This window comes from Gopherus flavomarginatus, chromosome 14 (genome assembly GCF_025201925.1).
Source record: "Gopherus flavomarginatus isolate rGopFla2 chromosome 14, rGopFla2.mat.asm, whole genome shotgun sequence".
Classification (NCBI taxonomy): Eukaryota; Metazoa; Chordata; order Testudines; family Testudinidae; genus Gopherus; species Gopherus flavomarginatus.
Genome location: NC_066630.1, coordinates 26,923,646 through 26,947,461, shown reverse-complemented (window position 1 = coordinate 26,947,461; position 23,816 = coordinate 26,923,646). Strand labels below are relative to the sequence as shown.

General features: G+C 40.1%; 1 long non-coding RNA gene across 5 annotated transcripts in view; it reads right to left on the bottom strand.

The window, feature by feature from the left end:
• The window catches only part of LOC127034373 (uncharacterized), a 123,790-nt gene that overhangs the window by 65,587 nt on the left and 34,387 nt on the right, over window positions 1-23,816 (bottom strand). Inside the window, exons 4-5 of one of the 5 annotated variants that reach the window (XR_007769367.1) lie at window positions 14,052-14,156; window positions 10,252-12,381 (exon numbers count right to left, since the gene is read on the bottom strand). The exons of 1 other annotated variant lie outside the window; for it this stretch is intronic. This is a non-coding gene — a long non-coding RNA (uncharacterized LOC127034373). Of the gene's footprint in view, window positions 1-8,119; window positions 8,621-10,251; window positions 12,382-14,051; window positions 14,157-19,799; window positions 22,088-23,816 lie in introns of those variants that run through there. 3 more of the 5 variants (XR_007769370.1, XR_007769368.1, XR_007769371.1) reach the window with 3 other exon arrangements.

The window sequence follows — 23,816 nt, the reverse complement described above, 5'->3', positions numbered from 1 at the left end:
GAGATCTTGGGTGACTACAAAATAAAAAGGCGTCATATAAAAAATGGAAACTAGGTCAGATTACAAAGGATGAATATAGGCAAATAACACAGGAATGCAGAGGCAAGATTAGAAAGGCAAAGGCACAAAATGAACTCAAACTAGCTATGGGAATAAAGGGAAACAAGAAGACTTTTTATCAATACATTAGAAGCAAGAGGAAGACCAAGGACAGGGTATGCCCACTGCTCAGTGAGGAGGGGGAAACAGTAACAGGAGACTTGGAAATGGCAGAGATGCTTAATGACTTCTTTGTTTCGGTCTTCACTGAGAAGTCTGAAGGAATGTCCAATATAGTGAATGCTTACGGGAAGAGAGTAGGTTTAGAAGATAAAATAAAAAAAGAGCAAGTAAAAAATCACTTAGAAAAGTTAGATGCCTGCAAGTCACCAGGGCCTGATGAAATGCATCCTAGAATACTCAAGGAGTTAATAGAGGAGGTATCTGAGCCTCTAGCTATTATCTATGGGAAATCATGGGAGACGGGGGAGATTCCAGAAGACTGGAAAAGGGCAAATATAGTGCCCATCTATAAAAAGGGAAATAAAAACAACACAGGAAACTACAGACCAGTTAGTTTAACTTCTGTGCCAGGGAAGATAATGGAGCAAGTAATTAAAGAAATCATCTGCAAACCCTTGGAAGGTGGTAAGGTGATAGGGAATAGCCAGCATGGGTTTGTAAGGAACAAATCATGTCAAACTAATCTGATAGCATTCTTTGATAGGATAACGAGCCTTGTGGATAACGGAGAAGCGGTGGATATGATATACCTAGACTTTAGTAAGGCATTTGATACGGTCTCGCATGATATTCTTATAGATAAACTAGGAAAGTACAATTTAGATGGGGCTACTATAAGGTGGGTGCATAACTGGCTGGATAACCATACTCAGAGAGTAGTTATTAATGGCTCCCAATCCTGCTGGAAAGGTATAACAAGTGGGGTTCCGCAGGGGTCTGTTTTGGGACCGGCTCTGTTCAATATCTTCATCAACAATTTAGATGTTGGCATAGAAAGTATGCTTATTAAGTTTGCGGACGATATCAAACTGGGAGGGATTGCAACTGCTTTGGAGGACAGGGTCAAAATTCAAAATGATCTGAACAAATTGGAGAAATGGTCTGAGGTAAACAGGATGAAGTTCAATAAAGATAAATGCAAAGTGCTCCACTTAGGAAGGAACAATCAGTTTCACACATACAGAATGGGAGGAGACTGTCTAGGAAGGAGTATGGCAGAAAGAGATCTAGGGGTCATAGTGGACCACAAGCTTAATATGAGTCAACAGTGTGATACTGTTGCAAAAAAAGCAAACGTGATTCTGGGAGGCATTAACAGGTGTGTTGTAAAAAAGCCACGAGAAGTCATTCTTCCGCTTTACTCTGCGCTGGTTAGGCCTCAACTGGAGTATTGTGTCCAGTTCTGGGCACCGCATTTCAAGAAAGATGTGGAGAAATTGGAGAGGGTCCAGAGAAGAGCAACAAGAATGATTAAAGGACCTATGAAGGAAGGCTGAAGGAATTGGGTTTGTTTAGTTTGGAAAAGAGAAGACTGAGAGGGGACATGATAGCAGTTTTCAGGTATCTAAAAGGGTGTCATCAGGAGGAAGGAGAAAACTTGTTCACCTTAACCTCCAATGATAGAACAAGAAGCAATGGGCTTAAACTACAGCAAGGGAGATTTAGGTTGGACATTAGGAAAAAGTTCCTAACTGTCAGGGTAGTTAAACACTGGAATAGATTGCCTAGGGAAGTTGTGGAATCTCCATCTCTGGAGATATTTAAGAGTAGGTTAGATAAATGTCTATATGGGATGGTCTAGACAGTATTTGGTCCTGCCATGAGGGCAGGGGACTGGACTCGATGACCTCTCGAGGTTCCTTCCAGTCCTAGAGTCTATGAGTCTATGACAGTGAGCTAGACAGGTTAACTATGCATTGTGTGAAGAAGTACTGCCTAATGTTTGTTTTAAACCTGATACCTATTAATTTCATCGGATGCCCCCTAGTTTTTGTTATGTGGTAGGGTAAATAACACTTTCCCATTCACTTTCACTATACCGTTAATGATTTTATAATCCTTTTATCATATCGTCCCTTTGTTGTCGTCTTTTCTATGAACAGTCCCAGCCTTTTAATCTCTCCTTATACAGAAGCTGTTCCATACCCCAGTCATTTGTGTTATGTTTCTCTGTACCTTTTCCAATTCTAAGATCTTTTATGAGATGGGGTGACCAGAACTGCATGCACTATTCAAGATCTAGGTACACCATGGGTTTATATAGTGGCAATAATATACATATATTATCTATCCTTTCCCCAGTGGTTCCTAACATTGATAGCTTTTTTGACTGCCACTGTATATTGCACAGATGTTTTTAGAAAACTATCCATGATGCCTCCATGATCTTTCTTGAGTGGTAACAGCTAACTTAGATCCCATCATTTTGTATGTAGAGTTGGGATTACATTTTACAATCTCCATTATGTTGCACTTAACATTGAATTTCACCTGCCATTTTGTTGCAGAATCTCCCAATTTAGTGAGAGCTCTTTGTAACTCTTTTTTCAGTCAGCTTCGGACTTAACTATTTTGAGTAATTTTGTATTGTCTGCAAATGTTGTCACTTAGCTGTTCACCTTTTTCCAGATCTTTAATGAATATGTTGAACAGCACCGGTCCCAGTACAGATCCCTGGGAGACCACACTATTTGCTTTGCTCCATTGTGAAAATGGAACATTTATTGCTACCCTTTATTTCCTGTCTTTTAACCAGTTACTGATTTATGAGAGGACCTTCTCTATTATCCCATGACTGCTTACTTTGCTTAAGAGCCTTTGGTGAGGGATCTTGTCAAAGGCTTTCTGAAAGTCCAAGAATACTTTATTAACCGAATCACCTGTCCTTGTTGACATCCTCAAAGAATTCTAATAGATTGATGAGGCATGATTTCCATTTAGAAAGGCTATGTTGACTCTTTCCCCAACATACTGTGTTTATCTATGTGTATGATGATTCTGTTATTTACTATAGTTTCAACCAGTGTGACTGGTATTGAAGTTAGTCTTTCCAGCCTGTTATTGCCAGGATCCCCCCGGTGCCTTTTTAAACAGCATTATGTTATATACCCATCAGTCACCTGGTATAGAGGCTGATTTAAGTCGTAGGTTACATAATAAAGTTAATAGTTCTACAATTTCATATTTTAGTTCCTTCAGAACACTTGGGTGAATACCATCTTAGTCTGGTGTGACTTACTACTGTTTAGTTTATCAGTTTGTTCCAAAACCTCCTCTAATGGCACTTCAATTTCAGACAGTTCCTCTGATTTGTCACCTCATGAGAATGGTTCAGGTGTGGGGATCTCCCTCATGTCTGCAGTAAAGACCAATGCAAATAATCCATTTAGCCTCTCTGCAATGGCCTCATCTTTTTTGAGTGGTCCTTGATTGTCCAGTGGCCTCACTGACTATTTGGCAGGCTTCCTGCTTACAATTTTTGTTGCTGTTAGTTTTCATGTCTTTTGCTAATTGCTCTTCAAATTTTTTTTTGGCCTGCCTGCATTACACTTTGACACTTGACGTTGCCAGAGCTTATGTTCCTTTCTATTTTCCTCACTAGGATTTGACTTCCAATTTTTAAAGGATACCTTTTTGCCTCTAACTGCCTCTTTTACTCTATTTAGCCATGGTGGCATTTTTTGGTGGTCTTACTGTTTTTTATTAAATGTTATTTAGGGTATATATTTAGTTTGAGCCTCTATTATGGTGTTTTTAAATATCTCCAAGCAGTTTGCAGACATTTCAACCATTTGACTGTTCCTTTTAATATGCCTTTTATTAGCTTCCTCATTTTTGTGTAGTTCCCCTTTTTGATATTAAATGCTACTGTGGTTGGTTTCTTTGCATTTCCCCCCCCTACAAAGGTGTTAAACTTATTTACATTATGATTGCTATTGCCAAACAGTTCAGTTATATTCACCTCTTGGATTAGATCCTGTGCTCCACTTAGGACTAAATCAAGAATTGTCACTCCTTTTCCAGGTTTCAAGACAAATTGCTCCAAGAAGCAGTCATTTATGGTGTCTAGAAATTTTCTCTCTGCATCCTTTGCTGAGGTGACATTTACCCAGTCAACATGGGGATAGTTTAAATTCCCCATTATTATTATTGTATTTTCGGCCCTTATAGCCTCTCTAATCTTCCTGAGCATTTCACAATCACTCTCACCATCTTAGTCAGGTGGTCAGCAGTAGGAATATATTGCTGATTCTCTTGTTCAAGCATGGAATTTCTGCCCATAGACATTCTATGGTACGACATTCTATGGTACTGTTTGAGTCATTTAATAATTTTATTTTATTTGAGTCTGCTTTCTTTCACATACAGTGCCACTCCCCTGACCAGTGCAACCTATTCTGTCATTCTTACATATTTTGTATCCTGGTATTTTGCATCCTGGTGTTCCACTGATTATTCTCATTCCACCAACTTTACATGATGCCTTCTATATCTAACTTCATTTAATGCCAGGCACTCTAGTTCACCCGTCTTTGTATTTAGACTTCTACAATTTGTATATAATCACTTGTCCATTTTGTCAATGTTCAGTTGCTTGCCTTCATGTGTTACATTTAAATAGGAGGCTCCTGCATTTGACTGTTCCTCACTAGCTCCTATTGTACTTTATCAACTTCTTTCCTATCCTCTTCACTAGGATATAATGATGTCATTCCATATCTTTATGAAAATATGCTTATATGAATGACATAACTGAGATACTTTATGCCAGATGGATCATGTGAGATATCATTGGAAAGGTTATGATTTACTGAATGTGATTATCCAATTTGTATGTCTGTATCATTTCTGTATCTGAAGTTAGGAATATTGACTATGTATCTGTATTTCAACTATGCTACTTTGGGTGACGCCCACTGCTAACACTTCAGGTACAACAATGGAAAAGGCAGACAGGACGGATGGCCCATCAGCGAGGACAACAGACTGTGAAAAGTTTGGCCTCAATACTGTCATTGACTCGTGGATGCTGTGATCCTACAGAGTCAGGTGGTCTTGTCACCTGATACAAAAACATTACCTGGGATGACTTGTAACTTTTCCACTGTGGGGAAAAGGGGGTCAAGTTTGGGAAACAAAGGATTCCTGCCTTATGTAAACCCTATTTAAGGGTGGGGAGGAAGGCAAACAGGACTTTGCCTTCCTCCCCACCTGCCCAAGAAGAAAGACTGAAGCCAAGGGGGGAGTCCAGGCTGAAATGGGGGTCCAGTCTGAAAAGGAATATAATGGGAACTCTGAACCACAGAAGCTTTACAACCTGCCTGCAACAATGTCCAGGATGAGAAATATTACTTGTAACCAATTTCTTTAGTGTATTAAGCTTAGTTTGCGTGCTCTGTTTTATTTTCTTAGTAATCTACCTTGTTCTGTCTGCTACCTTTTTAACTACTTAAAATATACCTGTTACAGTTAATACATTTATTTCTGGTTTACAATATGATCAGTTTGTGATTTCTAACTGGGAGGTGGGGGCGAGATGTTGTGCATACCCTCCTCCATGTTGAGGGAAGAGGCAAATTCCATATAATGTTGGGTTTGTACTCCAAGCAGGAGGTGGACATCTGGGTGCTGTGGCAAGCCCATTAAGCTGAGCCTTCCCAGAGTGGATCTCTGTCTCTCGGTGCAGCTGGGTGTGGCCCTGCCTGTGTGCTTGGTTGGAAAAGGCTAGGAGCCCAGCAAGACCAGCTAAAAGGGGGCCCAAGGTGGCAGAACAGGTAGAATCAGTGATCCAAGGGGTCCAAACTGTCACACAGAGTTTCCCCCTTAAATAAATTCATCCCAGAGGGATGTCTCTGCCTGAATTGTATGCCCATCTGTTCCTGTTGGCTTTCCCCCAGACTTTAGTTTAAAATGCTTTATTTCAAACACATGCTTAATTCCCATTAATTTGAATGGGATTGTTCATGTGCTCAGCTTAGTGTTTGTTTATTATTATTAGTATTATCGTAGCACCTAGGGACTTCAGTGGTGCACCAGGTCCCCATGGTGCTAGGCACTATACAAACATGGAACAAAAAGATGGTCCCTGCCTCAAAGAGCTTAAAAACAGCTATAGACTTGGGAGGAATATAAGGAAACAATCAGACAATATTGGTCAGTACGATGGGCTGTGATAGCAGCACACCAGCAGCCTAGTAATTGTGAATTTTTTTTGTTGGCCTTTGCTGAAGCAAAGTTACATAGCGCAGCTTTGCCTTTTAAGTTTTTGAGATAACGTATCTGGATAGGGATCGAAAGGTTCCATCAATTTCCACTTGTTCACTAATTGATGGGAAAACTGTGTATTTTGACATAATCTGCTGCTAAACTGTGAAGGGCCACCAACTTAGTTGTAGCTGGAAATACTACTCTCTGCTGTAGTAATTGGGCCTACAAATTTACCTTAATTGTGAGCTCAAACTGTGAAAAGTGAGTGAAAGTTCATAAAAATGTCACAATAACCTAAAACCGTAACTATTGATAGGAAAAGATGCTCAAGGATAACAGACTGAATTAATCCAAACAAAAAAGCCCACTAATGTAACTCCAGGATCATGTCTGGTAAACAAGAAAAGTGCAAATGGACTAGAAATTAATGAACCAAACTTGATGTGTCAGAAATTAGGCCTAACTGTTGAACAAAATAATGAGTGGATGGGCTATTCCAACCATCACTATCTTCTGGGGCTTCCTATGGAAAATATGGATGGACAGAGGCGAAGCAAAGGGGAACCCTGGCTGACCGAAAGACAAGAGAAAGGGAAGGAGCAAGCTTCACTATCATGACTGCCTAGGACCCTGACCTTTATTCGTCCTAATCCTGAGGGATGTCATGACCAAACTGCGGCAGAGAGAGAGACCTAGACGACACCACCAGCTCCAGCTAAACCCTGAATGCCACCTGGGATGTTAGACTTTTGTCTACTCTCTGACTCCTCAGTGTGTCCTTTTCCTTCCCTATCTAATTTCTTTTTTTTCCTCTCTCCCTTTTCCTTCTCTCTAATATAAGTCTGGCTCAGACTGTATATTTTGTAAAACTGCTGTAAACCTGTGACCAGAAAGATGATTTAAAAGGGGTCCAGCTGTGGCCGCCGCCATTGGCAGCGCAGTGGAGCTAAGGCAGCTTCCTGCCCACCCTCGCTCTATGCCACTCCTGGAAGCGAACGGCATGTATGTGTGCACGTTGCCCCCACCCCAAACGCTGACTCCGCAACTCCCATTGGCCAGGAACTGTGGCCAATGGGAGCTGCAGGGGCGGTGCCTGTGGGCAGTGCCATGCGGAGGCACCCCCCTCGGCCCTCCTGCCTAGTAGTTGCTGCCAGAGGGGTGTTCAGGTAGATTTTGGGAGCTGTCCGAGGTAAGCACCACACCCCTCACCTTCTCCTGCTCCCCAACCCCCCTGCCCCAGCCCAGAGCCTGCATCCCACACCCCTCAGCCCCTCCTACACCTCATCCCAAAGACCACACCCAACCCCCATCCCAGAGCCTTAGGCAGGTGTGGGGAGGTCGGGACTTGGACCCATTCTGAGCACCACCAAAAATTATACAAACCTGCCACCCCTGAAAGGCAGCTAAATGCAATGCCCTAAACAGCCCAATACTGGTACAAATTTGCAAGGTGACTGATAAGATCGTATGTTGTGCTTCTGTTTTTTCCAACTTAGTTGCAAATGAGAGTCAACAATGAAGCAAGAAACCCTTTGCCTTTCTTTGTGTGTGTGTGTGTGTGTGTGTGTGTGTGTGTGTTTTTGTTTTTCTATGAAACAGGATGAGACTTTAACAGTCACAACACCCCTGTCCATCTCAACCAGCTTTTTGTTTTCTCTAAAGGACAATTACTACCCTCTTTAACACCATCTAACAAACTGTCAAAGTCCCTGCCCCCTCCCCTACAAGTCTCTCTTCAACTGAAGGGAAAAGGAGCAAGACATTAAAATGAAAGCCTTACTTAAAGCATTTGAAATGTAAAATTTTAACCTTTTATTAAAGATACAGAAGAAGAAGGAAAAGTGGTTAATAGTGTTTAATGGTGTTTGCCACGGTAATAAGCAAGCTGAGATCTCTGTATCCTAAATCTTGTTTAAGGCTGTTTAATGTAGGACAGTGACAGGATCGTGTTAACACCTCTGACTCTTTGGGCCTCTTTATTACATTCTAAATTAATACAACACCTCCAGGCTGGTTATGTGGGTGACACTGAAGGACATTCATGGGTCCCAATTATCCCTAAATTTAGCTCATAGATTAATGGCCTTTCCAGAAGTAAAACAGATTTAGTTCCTTTATCATTGTAGAATAAAGGGCCTCTCTGTATCAGAGCAAGTCTAAAAGGAGAGAAAGATCAGTTCTGCACAATCGATCCATCGCACTTCACTGATGCTAGAAGACAAGATGCGTTGCACGATAGCAAAGTTGTTCAGCACCTTCCAGCAGCAGAGCTTGACACAGGGAGAACTTCTCACCGAAATCATACTGTCAGTAATCGTCAGTTAAATAAGCTTCCAGGTAACACCATGGGCTTTGTACGAAGAAAGAAACATGTTCTTGGGCTAAAACAATATCAGTCTTTCCAGCACATTATAGAAGTCTGTTGTATTTACCTGCTTTTGAATTGACTGGTCTGCTGCCAACCCAGCTCTCCTTTCTATCAATCGGAGAGAGTTTTTTTTGTTGTGTTTTGAAATGGAATTCTCTGCTTTAAATCCTTCCTGACTGAAAGCCAAATCCTGCGTGTGTCGTCAGTAACTGGGAGGTGAAGATGCTCAGAACCTCTTGGGATTTGGCTACAGGTCCTCACTCAGGAACTCTGACTCCTGATAATCCCACTCATTTCCATTCATTCAGGTGTGACAATTGGGAGTGTGCTACAAAGAATGAACTTCCTATCTACCAGTGCCACAGCAGGGCTCCTTTTTATGTGTATCAAGCATTTACACAACATCAGTGATCTAGAGCACAAAGAGCAAATCAGCATCTCTAAAGTAAAATAATCAATTGTATGGTAGGGAGCTGAACGCATGCAGTCAGGAAACACTGCTATTAAAATTTAACTTTTATCTATCTATCTATCTATCTATCTATCTATCTATCTATCTATCTATCTATCTATCTATCCGGTGTGTGTGTGTGTGTTTGTGTGTGTAGGAGGCAAATTGGCTGTATGTATTGTATTGAGATTTCATGTGGCACCACAATGAAAATGAATTGTAACGTAGAAACTAATCAATGAGCCTTCTTGGGTTGTTTTTTTAAAATGGAATTAAAAATAAGGTTCTAACTGATCCATTTGGTGTCCTCCCATTTACAAAATAACTGATTAGTGAGACCTGCCCAATCAACTAGGGATTCTATATTCAGAATCAGTTGTACCTCTTAAGAATGCAATGCTCTGCCTGCCTTCTTGATTGGCCCACCACAGTCGTGAGCAGACAAATTGTCCACTAGTGATTCCGCTCACACAATGCTGGGCAAATGACCAATTGCTCTTATCATTTTGCAACTAACAGGTACTATTGATTCTTTTTCTCTTTTTATTTACGTTACCTCATTTTTCTTCTGTTCTTTGCTCTCCTGTTACTTTGTTAGCTACAGATTTGCCTTTCCTTGTCCTTTACCAGAGCAATGAACTTTAACAGAAAATTGTAACTGAGTTTAGTACTTATAAGGCCTTATTAAGTGGAGGACAACAATAGCACTGTCTTGAACCAAGTATAATATAGGTTTGCATTGTTCAAGCTTCCTGATATCTCTGCCAGTGTCACTTCAGTATTGCTTGGCAAAATTCCTGTTGTTCTAGTCAATAGGCTCTTTTTATAGACTGCCAATAGTACCAAAATAATAATACATAGCATTCAGCATGGATGAAGCATATTTACAGAGCTTTACAGATGTAATTATACCACCCTAAAACATAATTCAAACGTGAAGTATTTTTGCAAGTATCACCTGTGATCCAAGCTATAATTTGAACCCACACATGACAGTGTCAGATATTATGGCAATGGTGGTTAATATCTTGGCTATAAAAGCAGCAAAGAATCCTGTGGCACCTTATGGACTAACAGACGTTTTGGAGCATGAGCGTTCGTGGGTGAAAACCCACTTCGTCAGAGAGATGCATCTGACGAAGTGGGTTTTCACCCACGAAAGCTCATGCTCCAAAACGTCTGTTAGTCTATAAGGTGCCACAGGATTCTTCGCTGCTTTTACAGATCCAGACTAACACGGCTACCCCTCTGATATCTTGGCTATAGCAATTCCTAATATCACTTTTCCACATAACGAATTGCTGCTGTTGGCCAAGGTATGTCACTAGACCGCAAATAGGAGAAGCAGCGGTCTTCACAGTCAGCGTATGTCTGCACTGCCGTTGAAGGTGTGACTTCAGCTAAAAACAGTATGTATTTAAACGATCATCTTTAGCATGTCGGTAAAAAGAGCAGTGAAGACATAGCAGGGTGAGCTATTCAAGCCCACTCAGACTCCTGGATATATCTTTGGCTTCCTAGCTCATGCTGGGGTCTCTGTCACTGCATCTTCACTGCTATTTTCAGCTATGCTAGCTACATCAAAGCTAGCATGGGTATGCCTGTGAGCTGCAGTCACAGCTCTGATTGCAGTGTAGACATACCAACAGATAGGAAGGACAGACACCGTAGCTTATGCAATCAGGGATGTGCAGGTAGGTGTTCATAAGCCAATCTCTCTTAAGATGTGGCCCATGCTACAGAAGATTTGAGAACCCCTTGACTAATAGAATATTTGAAAATCAAGAATGGTCATTCCCAAATCCTGCAAGCGGCTTTTAATCACTACAGATCTCAAACAATTAAAAACATTAAAATCTTAAAATTGTAGGTACAGGTAAACAGAAGTCTCTACATAGTCAAGTGCTGCATAAATATTTAACATATCAATGTAAAACCTTCCTTTAATAATAAATTTTCCCAGGGGTAAGTTGTTATTATGCAGAGGATCAGAGCTCAAACACTGAGTTGGCTTTTCCTTACTCCATGGGCCGGTAGCAGCTGGGTGGGGGAGGAGGAAAAATTTGTGTCTCAACCTTTGGCTTGGTTTGCAGAAAGACACACAATTCTAGAGGGATCTTGGCAGCTTTCCTTTGGATGATGGAGTGTGCTAGGAGATTTGAATGACATCTGGAAGACCTATAGTCTTAGTACTGTCAGGCTTCCTGGTGAGGATAAAGGAAAATGTCTTTTCGAGAAAGCATGATGTTAAATTGTTGGAAGCTCTTTTGAACAAACCTTTTCTCCAGCAAAGGTATGGGACTAAAACTTGCATGAGTTTTTGGCTCCCCTCTCCGTAATTCTTCTTGACCCCATACCCACACCAGTGTTTAGACATTGCTGCTCCTGGCTGCTCTCCTTGACTTTGCTTAGACCTTGTTATCTCTGAGTGGAGTCTCCTTTCACATGGCTACAAAGGGGCTGAGATCTATTTACTCTTTCTTTGGATTCTGTACAGTGATCTCTTTTCCAGCTCCACAGGCAACTGTGTATAGGTAGCATTGGCATTATTTCTGGTTCTATCAACTGGCTCAGATCCAGATGCACTTTAAGAGTTTTTGAGACTGGTATTGGTTTTCCCGGAAAAGTATATTATAAGAAGACTTCTTGATTGCTAATACAACTGTGTTTTCTATAGATTTACATTGTAATTGGAACCGCTTGTTATTAATATAGCGCAGATTTCTCATAGAATTCTGTTGAGATTAACCAACTCCGAAACAACCAACTCATTCACAGCACAAGATGTTTGTGAGTTTGCAGAAAGAAAAAGCATGCAATGTTAAAAACATACTGACACAAGAAAGGAAATATATTTCTTCATTAACTGTATATCTTCCAACATGTAGGCATAGGAGGTGAGTGAAAATATGGCTTTCTTATATTCCTCAAGTAGACCCGGGTTTTGGTGGGCATATATTTTCCCCTCTCTCTAATTTCGTTCATTCTTGGTGTGGGTGAATGGGTATGTGCACACATACATTAGTCCATTTATGCTTTTTTTTTCTGGTAATTTTGGTGTGTGATTTACTTCTAGAGTGGAGTAATTCTGAAAAGTCTTCTTTGTATTTGTTTCTGGGAGGAGTATAATTTGTCATTGATTATTGATAAACTACCTATTTAGAAGTTCTCTTAATTTTTAGTATGTCTGTTCTGAAGGTCACTTCGTTTTTTTTTTTGTTTTTTTTTGAAGACTTGCAATTGTACATGTTTCATGAATTTTCAGTATTGTTTCTGGCTTTGTAATGTTTCTCTATTAAAAAGTCAAATAACAATGAAGAATAAAGTAATCTATATTATATGATGCCTGCATTCTCCAGAAAGCTACATTCTGGTTTAATATATTGTCATAGATCATGTCAGGTTGTTACTTATGCATCTTTTCACATAGCAAAAAACAGTACAGAATTTGATGTATGATATGGGGCAATAAATTAACAAAATGTCTTTTTTGAGCATTGATTCCTTGCTACCTATGATAATTTGCATTGTATGTTCAGCCTTTATATAACACCTTTAAAATATAGGTTAATAACACATACACCAGTGGAATTATAAAAGGGCCAACAACAGTTACAATCAGTTTGTCTAAAGACTGAGCATTAGTCTTTGCACCAAAATTAACATGCTGTGGGTCAAAAGTGGTTCCTGCGTCTGCTGTATTTCCCAGGAAGGTGGTTCTCTGTATAGCACACTGGCTGGGGTACATAGAAGATATGAGACTATTCATATAATACTATTCAAGTGATAGATGCCTGTGCTTTTGGTGATGAAAGTCCCAGATTCAGTCCTCATTGACAGATGAGCCATATTTAGGGTTGTTACATCTGTACTATCTTGCTTGAATGTTGGATTGGCTGCTGAAGTTGAAGTGAGGTTCCTTGACTCTGTGGTATTAGAACCAGGCCATCTCCAAAGGATTTGGTCTAAGGTAAAGACTTTTCTATTGTGTTATTACAAAATCTCATGCTTTGCTACTATCATTTAAAAATTCTCTCTATATATATCTATATATAGATGTATATAAATAATATTTAAAATTCCTACCTAATTTTTAATATAGGGCAATTTTTAAGCCCCTAACTTTCAGGATTGTTGAACAGCCTCCTGTGAAATATTTTAGCTACATTGTCAATTAAGCTAGCTAGTTTAGGGGACTTGAATTCATCAGCTCACAAAGGGCAGGCTCTGAAAATGGTGTGCTGCAGAGTTGTGGTCCTTCCTTTGGTTTAGTCATTAATCTAGCGCACACATAGGATCAGACCAAATTACATGCAGAAAAGTAGCTACTATACTAGGGACTAGTTTTGTTAACATTCCCTTGATTTGACAGCTGGAGTAGATGAATGTCATTCCTGACCTTTTCAATGTTACAGCTTCTTCACTCTCCTATTCAGACTCCTGCAGCTGTGGTATGGAAGTGAACTTTAATAATCTTTCCCAACACATTACAAACAGTTATTGTTTAAAGTAGTATAAAATTTAAGAACCTTTCATTTCACTGCTGTTTAAACTATCAAGTAAATGTTAGCAATTAAAAATGGTGGGTATTTTCTGACTGCTTTGGTAGAATAATCTGATATTAGGTCTCCAGATTTCATTGTGATTTTATGACAATGGAAGAGAGCATACTGGCCAGACACCATAATTACTGCTGGAAGTTACTTTCCAAGTTCTCCTATTAGTAACTTTTATTTAATATTATGGGGTCAAATCCTGTGGTGATGTGAGGACTTCTATGGAAATTAATATAAGTAAGTCTATAAAAGCTGAATTCTGAATACATATATTTAAAAATGATTGGACCAGATCTTTAGCTGCTGTAAATTGGTATTGCTTCGTTGAAGTCAATGGAATGGTGTCAATTTACACCATCTGAGGATCTGGCCATCTTCTAAAAGTAAATATGGTAAAGGAACTCACCCCTGTATGGGGATATATGATTTAGGGTCTGTTCAAGGTGACTGCACTGTCCTTGTGCGATGGAGAGGAAGCGGCCCCTCCTCTCAGATGGAGGGGGAGTGACAGCTGGAAGAGAAGAGGACAGTTGAGGGATAGATGCAGGCAGGGGGGAGCTTAAGAGAGACACAGATAATCTGGGATTAAATGGAGAGAAATGTGGCAAGGGAAGGGGGGCAGCCAGAGGGATTGAGTGGAGAGGCTGATATTGGGCAGGACAGACTGACATGCAGCAGAGGGGCCCGTCAACTTAAAGCTGACTGGTCAAGTCAGTCCGTGTCTGATGGATGTTCCTAAGCATCTGCACCTAGATGTTCATGCGCATTGGATTCAATCATCTCCTGTCATTGATACGTGTTGTCCTGGAGAACCAGAACATGAGTCCAAGATCCCATGGGTCTGATCTAATGTGCAAACCTGCAAACAAGTATCACTGGAATCAAGTCCATCTCTACAGAAAGTTGAGAGGTGCTTTGAGGTTCAAAGACTGACTTGGGCACTAGACAGAACCCAGTGAGAGATCTGGGAAAAGGGGAACCTTGAACTAAAAATAAATAAAAAATCATGATAATACGTACAGAGATTCAGATTTTTTTTTAATTTAGAGGGTTATATTTAGTGAAATACACTTAGTGATAACTTATAGTCAGTGTGTGTATTCAAAACTTTATTATATATTCATATATTTAATATTATTGTAGGTAGGTGGAATCCAGTTTCATTTGTTCCAGTTTAAATAACATCCCAGTTCTTTCGGGTGGGTTTTTGTTTTTTTGTTTTTTTTGGACAACCAGTTGTATTATCTATTATTAAACAACCTTTTATCACAGTGTAACACCCCTTCCCCTCTGCTTTTGCCTACCAAGTACACTACACCACCACTGTGAGATACCATTGCTAAATCTTGGTCAGTGGTTTTGGGACAGGGTGACCCTCAGATGTTTTTCAAATTATAAAACAATAACCCTACTCTGAAGTCAGTTTACAATAAATTTAATAAATCAGACATTTAGAATAGCATTTAGCATAATATGATCAAAAACATCGGTTCTGATCTGAGTTCAGAAGACAGCTAATTTTATTAGAGGAAAATATAATGTATCCACTGTACTATCATGGCAAAGTATTAGAATTTAAAATAATTACTCTGTATTGTTTGTCATGTGTATCATTTAAATAGTGAAAATAAAGAGCTGTCTAAAGGGAGGTACTGGAGCCTTTCCAAGGAAGTTTCAGTATGGTATAGTTGTTTTGAGCCTTCTGGACTGGAGATAAAAGTGCAGTGAAGATGACTCACCCTAGCAAATGGTTTGTAAGAAAACTATGTAACTGACTTCCTTAGCTTCAGAGCATGCATGGAAACTGTAAATCCGAAAGGTGTCAATTTACTGTTCAAATGCAGCTTCTCACTGCTTTGCTGGAACCAGTGACACCTGTGACAGGGCTGTTTCTGGAAATGCAGATTGCCTCTTAATACAAGCTTGGAAAAAGGGGGAAATCATTTATAATTATTTGCATTGCAATAGCAGGTAGGAGCTGTGGTCACGGACAGGGACCCCATTGTGCTAGGTGCTGTACAATTGCGGAGCAAAGAGACCTTGCCCCAAACTGTTTCAGTCCAGCTGGGTTTGTCCTCAAACTATGAATGGGCTACTTTTATGCAACCAGTGTCTAGTTAACAGAATATAGAAGAATCTTAGTGCTAATTTTGACTGATAACTGGAAGATTGGTTGTGAATGCTGAATTTGGGGAACTAGAGACTAGGTAGAGCTGGTGAAAATTTCTGAATGTTTCCCTTTGTAGATGAAAATCTTCACTGAAATTTGATTGAAAAAAGTGGATGACATTTTTGTGAAAATGTTCAGATATGATGATCTCTTGTTTACTGACCAGCTCAAAGAATGGTTGAACAAACATGAATATGAAACCAATAATGATGATCACAAAATACACTCTACTTGTGTAACCAATTGCTGATTAGTTGTACTTACTTTCTAATGTGCTAGTAAATGTACTATATATTTTCTAAAAACAACTCACTCAGCCTCTGCTGGTAAATCAGCTGCTGAGATTGTCAGTTTTGATGTGAACTGACTATTAGGAAAGAGCAGGTTAGAAAAGATCTAAAGATGGATGAGAGGCAATGTATTTTAGAAGAGAGGATAAATAATTTAGAGCATTTTTGCTCCTGGAATACTATTCACTAAAAGCATTATCTACAATGAGGGCTATAATCTGTTTTATACCAGGTCCGTCACCACAGCATAAAAGCTGTTCTGACGGGACAACAGTGGAAATGTCAAGTATTTCTCTCCTACGGTGTTCTTCAGTGTGAAGTCTTCAGGTGAAGTTTTTTCTGTGTGGACTTTGTCCAGTCTGCTCTTCTTGTAAATATGGCCATTGTTGTATGTTTATATGTACGAAAAGAAAATACATAGGCCAGGTTGTGGCTTTTAAGTAACAGCACTGAATAGGCAGGTGTTGTGGAGCCATGCTGCTCAAGGAGGAGGACAAGAGATTGTGTCCCTGCAAGATCACACCCTGGCCACAAGTGAGGGTCATAAGCCAACAAGAAGGTGGAAAGGTGAGAGGAAGGACAAAGATGACAATGACTGGAATGGGTTACCTAGGGAGGTGGTGGAAACTCCTTTCTTAGAAGTTTTTAAGGTCAGGTTTGATGAAGCCCCGGCTGGGACGATTTCGTTGGGGATTGGTCCTGCTTTGAGCAGGGGGTTGGACTAGATGACCTCCTGAGGTCCCTTCCAACCCTGGTATTCTATGATTGGATCGTGTGATTACTCAGCAAGGCATGGGTATATTAAAATTAGTTTAATTTTCTCTCATTTGTGGGAGATATGGCAGAAGTTTTAAGGAGGTATTTTAATATAGAGAAGTAAGTGGCCAGGAGAACTTGTTTGGGGAGGGCATATCATGAGCTGGGGAATGCACAGAAGAATGTAGGTGGAAACAGGAGATGGCTGCTAATGGGCATTATGGATAGCATCACTGGTGCAGAGGAGAGAATGGTGGGGTGAACATGAAAGGAGACAGAAATGGAGATACCACATGCTAGTATTTTTGTTACTTGAGTGAATGACTTACAAAACTAACCAACAAAGCAGGGGACCTAGATTGTGAATTGCATCTATTACAATCAGCATTATCATTCAAAATTTGCTTTCAATTAACATTTAAGCATTTGGGCTCAATATTTGCTTTTCACAAAACTAGCGCACTTAAATGTTTGTCAGAAAGGTTGAGAACATGATCAAATGGAAATGTGACTAGATAGTCAGGGGAAACTTTTTTGCCACTGTTTATTGGCTCTGCATTATCTGTTTAGGAAATATGTGAGTGAGCTAATGTGCAGCTAGATGTAAATCACTGCAGCCAATAACTCTCTTTTGAATTGCTGTGTGGAAAGAACAGTAAGATCAAACTTGTGAAATGGAGATCCAAATCATCACTGATGTATCTCCACTGATACCAGGAATAATTTATGTAGCCCAGTGGCTATCTCAGACTTGAGTGCAGTAATTACAGAAGAGCTCAACAATAACAACCCCCCTGCCCCTCCTCTCATTACTCACCAACCTGATCCAGATGGGAATTCTGGTAAAGTTCAGTTTAAATTAGCTGCTTTTTAATATATTCTTATTATCATTTGGAAGGCTCATTTCAAAGATATCACATAGCTAACAGGGTGGGAGCCCTTCTGAGAGTTCAAATAGCTCAGAGAGATTAACCCATTAAATAACTGCACATCACTCACCAGCTGACTTTCTTGAAGAATGTTTATGGCACTGGGGAAGAATCTTCCCTTTGAAAATGCTCCTGTTCTTTAGACCATTTGCAGCTGAATATTTTATATACTGGTATCCTTTTTTTAAATTGTTGAATATCCTTATTGTTGCAATTCCCTTCTGAGAGGATTTTAAGGTCCTTTTGTTATCAAATGAATTGGAGTGATAAGAAAAATTCTTTTCTGTCCACATACAGGATATTCAGATACCTGTGGCCAGAGTTGGTGGGTGGTGTTTGATTTTTTTGGGGGGGTGGGAGAGTTGGTGTGACCTACACCATTGCCTACCTATCATAAGGTGGGATGGCCTTTTCAGGGAGCTGGGCTTAACTCCACTCATGACTAATTAGCTACCTCCTACATGATGGATTTATTTTTTTGATACTCTCATAACCATTATATCATAAAGGCACTGACAACATACACAAGGTTCCCTACAGCTGAACTTGAGAGAAATTAATTGCAGCACAGATGCTTACAGACCAGCTGCCAAACCAAAACATTCTGAAATATAGACAACCCTAGCAGATAACTTAGAATCAGCACAGCTACCACCAATGCTAAACCTGCATCACGATGTAAAAGGGCAAGATGGGGGGCAGGATTTGATGCCACAAATAGCCTGCAGGTCACCTGGACTTAAGATAAAAGACCAGCAAGGAACTCGGGTTGGGGAGAGACGCCTGTTGGGAACATGCAGGAGGCTGGCTCGGGAAAAAGACCTGGGAAATAGCCACGCAGCACGATCTATTTTATCTGTTTGATTTATGTTGAATTGTTTTGGTTTTGAGAAATCCCTGAAGAAAGGGACTGCAATTCTGCCACTGTTTGGAACTTTATTTGATACACCGGCCAGCGAGTTGGCTCTCTGGCTTATGTTACCTGTAATGAGCCTTCTTTTTTCCTCAAATACATTCCCCAAAAGGCAGGGTGACCAGATGCCCTGACTTTATAGGGACAGTCCCGATTTTTGGGTCTTTTTTGTATACAGGCTCCTATTACCCCCTACCCCCATCCCAATTTTTCACATTTGCTGTCTGGTCACCCTACCAAAAGGCCTTTTTAAAAGAGGTACCTCCTGCAGTTCCTGAGAAGGATGAATAGCTGCTGCTGTAATGCCATATGCAGGCACAAGCACTGCCTTACGGAGGCAGTCTGAAAATAACATCAGGGTGCCCCATTTTCAAACAAAGGTGTCTAAAAGCCAGCACTGAGACACTCAAAACAGGCACATTCCTTCAGTGTGATGCGCCTGAACAATGAAATGAAGGATCTGTCTGTCCATTTGTACATCTATTTACTGAAGGCACAGAACAGTGGTTATTAGATACTATGCTCTAAAATAGCTTCACCAGGGAGGATGTCCAATTGAAAATGTTTTTCTTTATAATTAATGCTTTACACACATTTTTCTCATACAAAGTTTTCTTAAAGGTCTTGCCCTCTATAGGATTGTGTTTAAAGAATTCTCTAATGGTTGGTAGTCAATCCTCCAAAAGACTGCTCTGATTTAAAGGATGCCCTGTGAAAAAATTCTTCAGATACCACAGGCCTCTGATGCTTCTCATTTTTTGTGCTGAGCAGAGCTGGTCAAATTTTTTCAAGTTTCACAATGTTGATTGAAAAGAATAATCCGTTTTTAATTTTGATTGAAAAAAGTGGGGAGAAAATAGACACATTTTCATCCTTAAGGAAAACATCTGAAGCTCTTTGCTCAATTACAATAAATCGTTTCTAGATTATTTTTTAACTATTTTAACTAAACTATCTGAAAACAAGTTTGTTTATATATATATATATATATATATATATATATATATATATATATATATATATATATATATATATATATATATAAAATTAGCACTGTCATATGGCTTGTTTAGTCAAATTGTTAGACATACTCAGCCTTCTAGGCAGTAGGTCACTAACTACACTCCCAAATTCAGCACAACGATTACATGAGGCCCTGAACATCTGGCTTTTTAAATACTGGCTTTCAGTTTGTTGTTCTACTTTTTTGATGTTACAGCAAATCCCCACAGTCTTGGGAGACAATAACAGCAATGCAATGGCAGAAGTCCCTAGTGGATAATGAACAATACATCCTTGAGATCTGGGCCCATTCAAAGGAGGTCCAACCTTTGGTCAATCAAACTAGAAAGCAGGGGTGCAGTAAAGGTGTGCTTCAGTGCTGATTGTTTCTGGCTGTAGGTTTGCTTTTACAACACCACAGTGAAATGGGGCCAGAAACCATCCCCATCCACAACTGTGTCTAATATCACCTATGCCAGATCATACTATACCCCAAGAGAAAAATAACATGAGCAGAACCTCATGGTTACTTGCTGCCCGTTAGTTGCTTACCGCTGCAAAGAAAATCAGGAGGAGCCAGAAAGAGGAAAGGTCCCATGCATGCCGGATACCTTCCCATTTCTGACACTCCCAGGTAACATCCATGTTTCAGGATAGTGCAGAGTGGATAACAGGTTAGGGTAACTAGATGATACTCATATGTCAGTGATTCAGTCACATGACTGAATCATACAGAACATGCGGCCTTCAGGGAGATAGAGGGAAGTGTGGGTTGCGTGAGCCTGTGGGGCAGAGGGGAGGAAGCAGAGGTGTATCACAACACTTACTCCAAAGAGTGAGTTATAAAAAGTGGTATGATGCTGGCTGGTGAGAGAGAGGAAGACAGTCCTGGCAGGGTCCCAGGAACAGAGTAAAGAGTCACTATGTCCAGATGGGATGCATAGGAAGAAAATCAGCCTGTCTGGTGTCAGAGGTGGATGACTACATCTAATATGGGAAAGGAGAAAGGAAAAATCCACTTGGGGGGGGGGCAAAGGTAATCGGGTGGGCCAGGGCTGGGATCGAGTGTCAGATATCAGATATTGACTTCTGTTGAGATCAGTGACAAGATTTATTGATCCTGATGAATATTTACTTTGAGGGACTCTGTCTTGTGTTGAACTAAAACAGAACTCAATGTGTGGTGGTAGCTGCAGTCTATTACAGAAATTAATAATGACAGATTTAACAATATTCTTCTGATACTGGTAGAAAGTAAAGTATGCCATACAGTAGGTAGTGGATCTTCATCTACCAATTTGAGCACTTTCATACTGAGGCATATTGCATTATATGTGCTCTAGAGATGAAGAGAGTAACATAGCTTAGGTTAGTGGCATAACCAATTGATTAAATAGTGCTTTGATGTGAAGAATTGCACCAGTTATTGATCTTTGAGGTCATATTATAGTTGAAGTCTAGGACTGATTAATCAAATGGTCATTTTTAGCCAACCAACTTTTGAATCCTGGGTCTTACAATTGCTTCAGACTCCTGTTATTGATCTCCCATGTCAACATAATTGAACTTTATGGCTGACCACTGATACTTCTTAAGACCACATAATTACTCCCAATCAACCATGAGCCAATAGAAGCTGAGTATGTGCAAGTCCTTGGAATATCCTGCATATAAATATTCTTCCAAATGAGCACAAGTCCTACAATGTGGCAGCCTATTCTGTAGTACACATGCACAGTCCAAAGTTTAAAGATAACTACATCACACACTATTTAATTCTAGATAGATACATTTTTATTTTAGCTCCTCCTATAAAACATGCTTGGTTATCCTCTTAGTCACCAATCCTGCAACTTTTTCCACACAACTTGTTCATTCTGTGCCTTCACTTCCACTTAAGGGCAGCAGTATGTAAAAGTTGCAGGACTGTGGGCCTTGTTTTGTAACATACATTTGTTTGACCCAAGAAGACTAATGATGATGTTTCATAATGCTGGGACTGCCCAGGAGAATGGATTGATTATATGTGCTTTAATACCCAACTACTGCCAAAATTCTTCTCTCCTGTTCTTGCAGGAGAGAAAAACATTGCTCTATGCCATCATCCCCTCCTTTATTATCATGAATAATATGTTTGTCTTGTTTATATGAATAAAACAATGTCATCTCCATGGACATGCTCATACTTGTTCTCTCCATCTGAGTGGTCCCCGAGAGAAGATACCCTAGTACCAAAATGCATGGCCAATCTCTTCGTCAAAAAGCTCATGCTCTCTGGCCTCACAAAAAATCCCAAGCCTTTGTACTGGAAAATAAATAATTCAAATTCTTGTCCCAAAGAATGTTTCTGCTACTTCTCTTTTTTAAAAACTCCCCGGCAATCTGAAACATAAACAAGTGGTGTTTTGTAGAACGAGTTCAACAAGTCAAGAATCTTCACATCCTTTCCCCATTGTTGATAGAAAATAAGATCTCTATATATAGATGGCAGGGTACTTATGTGATAAATGTCCTAAATGTAGGTAATGAAAACTTCATGATGCCTTGTTGATAGCTTTTGTTGTCAAATTCATATATCAACTCTACTTGAAAAAGTGCATTGGCTTTACTGGATCATGTTTGCCAGACAGTCACGGTGCTGCTACTAGTGCTTTTATTCACTGCATTTTTTACTAATATACTATTTTAGTAATTGTTCTTTCCTTCAGGAGAAGGGAGACTTTAAACAGCTGGTGTAATTTGTACTTGATTTTAATAGCTACATTAATATCCAGGCAATGTAGGGACTGTAAATCCATTATGCCTTTTGAAGCTTTTTCACTCTTTTTTTTGAATATCTCCCAAACACATTTCTGCATGACTCTTTATAAGAGACCTCCACAAAAGGAAGCTTCCTTTGAGACCTGGATATCAGCCAAGCTCTTCCTAATCTTAAGAGGGCAGTGGCAGAGGAAACTCCCTATAATTACTAATACTCAGCTGTCTTTATGGCCAAACCATATTTCCCAAATGTCATATGAGACAGATCAGCCCCTCTTTCCAGACTTTTTTGTTTTTCCTTATCACCATGGTTCTCTCTTTCAAGTTTGTGATTGTCAGCCATGGATTTTTCTATACCAATCTCTTTGCTCAGTTTCAACCCTACAACCACCATCTCCAGCACAGACCGAGGCTAAGATTCTGTATGTGACACTGCATAGTAAGAACACCCAACCACTGCTTTTCCTAAAGGATAACTACAGAGGTTATAATGTAGCTAAAGTAATATTTAGTAATTAAGAATTTTATACATTAAAAAAAATCCAAACAGTTTTTTAAAAATACTGACCTCTTCCAAAATGTCCAACACTGATTTGTGCACCACAGTGAGGGCTGCCATTTTCCTGATATTTCCTAAGAAGAGGAATGGTCAATGGATTTATCCTGTCTCCTTAAACAGGGGCTGCTGTGAACAATGTCTTCTCCGAAGTTATATGGAGCTTGATCAGCAAAGGATGGGGGACTGGCTGTATTTTTGTGCTGTTTTCTCCATTTTTGTCTCTCAGGAAGCTTCTCTAACCTCCCTCTTCTCCCATTTTCCAGAGGTCTGGCCAATATCAGAGCCCACCTGCCAATGGATCTCTGTTTTTAATCCCCATTTTTAGAGGGAAGAGACCAGTATGCCACGCAATATGTGGACAGGCAGTGGGTTGTAGTTTGGCCTCAGGCCTCTCTGCATGTGTAAGTCTTCCAGCTCTGGTGCCCCTCCCTCATGACTGTCATGGTGACCCTGTTGCTCCATGGAGGAGAGGGGTCCTCAGAATGTATCCCATTCTTCTGGCTTTGCTTCCTGCCTCTACTCCTCAGTGTGGAGGCATTAGGACCAAATCAGTGGAAGGACGGCTTATTGCAGGCTCACAGCAAACTGCTGAGCAGAGACCTATTCAAGCACATCTTATTCTTCAACCAAGCTTCCCTGTGGTTTTGCAGGCTGCTCAGTGACACATTCTAGCAGCCTCTTAGTCAGCAGCATCCTATCTGGCCATGATCTGGTGATATGAATAGCTCCTGTTTTGAGAATTTCTGCAGCAGGCATAGATACTTACCCTTTATGAGAATATTTTCAGTCTTC